The sequence below is a fragment of the Arachis duranensis genome, chromosome 3, assembly GCF_000817695.3.
Source record: "Arachis duranensis cultivar V14167 chromosome 3, aradu.V14167.gnm2.J7QH, whole genome shotgun sequence".
In the NCBI taxonomy this organism is placed as follows: Eukaryota; Viridiplantae; Streptophyta; class Magnoliopsida; order Fabales; family Fabaceae; genus Arachis; species Arachis duranensis.
In genome coordinates, this window is record NC_029774.3 from 28,520,020 (window position 1) to 28,523,730 (window position 3,711).

Consider the following 3,711-nt stretch of genomic DNA (forward strand, 5'->3'; position numbering starts at 1 on the left):
CATGGAGGAAGATGAAAATGCCTCCATAATCCTAGGAAGGTCATTCCTAACTACTGGCAGAGCCTTGATAGATGTAGAAAATGGTGAATTAATGTTGAGGGTGCATGATGAACATTTAAGTTTTCATGCTTTTAAAACCATACATCATTCAAATAAGAAGGAGAATTGCATGAGGATTGATTCAATTGATCCAAATATGTAGGAAGCCCATACTGACATGCCTCTAGAAGTTCCACCTCCATGCTTGAAAGCAAGAGAAGAAATAGAAGTGGTGCAGCAAATTGAAGACACAACCTTAAATGAAGCTAACAAGAATTTACAACCTAAGCTTCCCTGTGTGAAAATCAACAAGATCCCTCTAACATCATGCCTAAATTTAGTGTTAGGAGCGCATCATCAAATAAAGGAAAAGAAGTTCACTGGCAGAAGCACATGGGATGGAAAAACAAGAAGATCCTTACAAGAGACTTGTCTACAGTGGAAAAAGTAATGCTAGCCTAGCATCCATTAAAGCCATTTTCGGAAGACTTCAACTCAAATTGGTCTGGACCATATATAGTGAAAAAAATTATTTCTCTTGAGCATATTGAAATCTTTGAAGAAGACAAAGGATGGAAGTTTACAGTGAGATGAGAGAGGTTGAAACACCATGACCATCCTCTAACTTAGCAAGAACTAATTGTCAAACTAATGACGTTAAAAAAACGCTTGTTGGGCAGCAACCTAATCGTCGGTAACCTTTTATTTTGTCATTGATTTTGTTTATTTTATTTGAATAAACTTTTTGCATCACCTATTCGCATTTTTACTGGATAAATCATGATCATTCAACATACATCTTTATTACATTTCACCACCTCTATTTCTCTTTGTTGCTTGAGGACAAGCAACCATTCTAAGTTTGGTGTTGGAGGCTACGTGAAACATTGATGCATGAGCATCTTTAGTTATTTTTTATTATTTTTTTGAATAAAGTTAGTGATTTTCTTATTTTAATTGAGATTTTTGTGCTTTAATCGATATTTCTTGGAGTTGCTTTGTGCTTTGATATGTTTAGGAAGTTGTTGAAAGATTTTAGACAAGAACAAAGGAGGAGAAGGACAACCAAAGAAGCCACTGGAAGAACCAAGGAAGGTACCATGCAAAAGGAAGTGCAAAGAGAATTTGTGGATGTTGTCATCTCGACCTCTTCATACTTGAGTGAGTATAACTTGAGCTGTAGAGGTCAAAATCAAGCAGTTCTAGTAGCGTTAAAAAGTCAACTTTCAAAGCTTTCCAACGATATGTAAGTATTCATAGTAGACGTTACGTTTAGGCGGCGAAAGACCCTCATCTTTGAGCACAAAAATTCAACATGAAAAAGCCTAGCGTGGGATGTGACCCACGCCCTCTACACGCCCTCCATGCACCAAAATACCCCCTGAAAGTGCTCCACGAAGGCGTGGGACATCCCCACATGCCCAGCCATTCCTCCCATGCCCAAAACATGTCCAAAACACCCCCAATTACACTTTTACACGCCATGTAACACTGCAAACTCCATCCAAGCATGGTGTGCCACATCCCCCACATACCCATGCATGCGTTGCCACACTTGCCTCACCACCTTCACTCTCCAAGTCTTCCTCTCTTCACCAACATGGGACGTCCCCCAAGGCAAGTCTTCCTCTCATCACCAACGTGGGGTGTCTTCCATGCCGTGCTTCCTCTCTATGCAAAGACGTTGCACATTGAGCCATTGGCCAGCAGCCCCAGCTCCCTCACCCACGAGCACGTTGCATGCACCTTCATGAACATCGCACGTTGGGCCATTAGACAGAAGCCCTTACCTTTTGCTCCATGAGGACGTGGGACGTTGCCCACTTCACTCCTCTCTGTGCACTACATGCCAGCTTCAACTCTTCAAAGGCGTGGGACATCCTTCATGTAGCTCAAATGCCAAAACCTTATGGAAGGTGCACTCAAGCCCAAGATTAAATTCAAGCCCATAATGCTTAAGGAAGTAATCAAGCACCAAGGCTCAAGCTCTACTCTCAAGAAAAATCACTAGTTAATTAAGAGTTATTAAAAAAGATTTAATTTGATTTTGTTTTGATTTAGTTTGAATTTGAATTTTAAGTTTTGGTTTTAGGTTTTAAATAAGGACTTTGTCCACGAACAGCGAACACACATTACACAGCACACCTCGTTTTACACCACACTTTAGGATTCTATTTTCATTCTACCATGAGCAACTAATCTTCTTTGTTAAGGTTAGGAGCTCTGTTCATCTTTTTATGAATTATTAATATAAGTGTTTTACTTTATTTGAGATTTATGCTTTGATTTATTCCATGATTGAGTTTTTATTTTTCATCCCTAAAGATTTAGAATTGCTCGAAAATATTCTGACTTTGTTTTAGATTCTAATATTATTTTAGAAAAACTTAATATTGGAATTAGCTTGAAAATTTTCTCATGACTTTTTGATTTAACTAGGAATAGTATTTTAAAGAGTGTGCGGCCCTTTATGATTTTCAATTGCTCTAGTTTGAACAAGTGACATAAAATTTGGATTAGAAAACTTTTGAACATCATTTTTTTGTAAGTTTCAATTGTTTAGGACTAGCTTTGGATAAATGACATATAATTCAGTCTAAGGACTATTCTTGAATAATATTTGAAACTAAATCAGATTTGTACTTAACCTTTTTTCTAAATTGGTTGATCAGGGAATTGGTGATTAGTTAATTAGGGAGAAATTGAGTTGTCAAGAAATCAAAAGTCAGTTACATATGATTTGTCGTGATTGATTTTTGTCATACTGTATCTTGTTTACAGGGAAAAGTTTTAATTCATCATATATCTCGTTTACACTGTAAACAATTTTAGTTTGAACATATCACGTTTGATACGTGCAACCCGTGATGTATTTTATCTTGTTTATACTGTAAACGAGATATGCTCAAAGTAAAGTTGTTTATAATGTAAACGAGATAAGTAAAAAGATGAATTTTAGCAAAAATGCTACAAATTACCTATTTAAGTTAATAAAATATTTATTTTATTTAATAAAAAAATTTAGGAAGAGAGTTTATTAATGAGAGAGTGTCATGTGACACATTTTAGTTGTTAAATTAGTAATATAATATAGCTATTTTTTAATTTTAATATTTTAATTTAATTTCAATTACAATTGGTTATTAAATTAGTAATATAATATAGCTATATTTTAATTTTAATTTAATTTTAATTGCAATTAGAGAATGTCATGTTGCATATTTTAATTGTTAAATTTATAATATTAAAAAATATAATTATGAAAAATTAATAAGAATAATGAAAAAAATAAAAAATAAGTTGTGTCTTTTATTAGTATTTCTGTGTCTTTTCTATTAGAATAGACACAAAATATACTAATTCAATATTTTTTAACACAATGCCTCTGTCTATATCTGCCAAACATGATTTTATATCTCTGCCTTAGTGTCTCGTGCTTGTAAACAAACAAAGTTTAAGGAATTTTGTGTTGAATGTTTCTATCCCAAAATTTTTTTTATTATATTAAAATTCATCAACATTACAAAATTAAGATATACAAGTTCCTCCTTTAGTCAGATTCGTTATTTTTATTTAGACAAATAAACTTTTAAAAGTATAACAAAAAAACCTACATGTCTTACCTTTATAAAGTTCAAAAACCTCAACGTAATAAACTTTTCTTAGAAATCA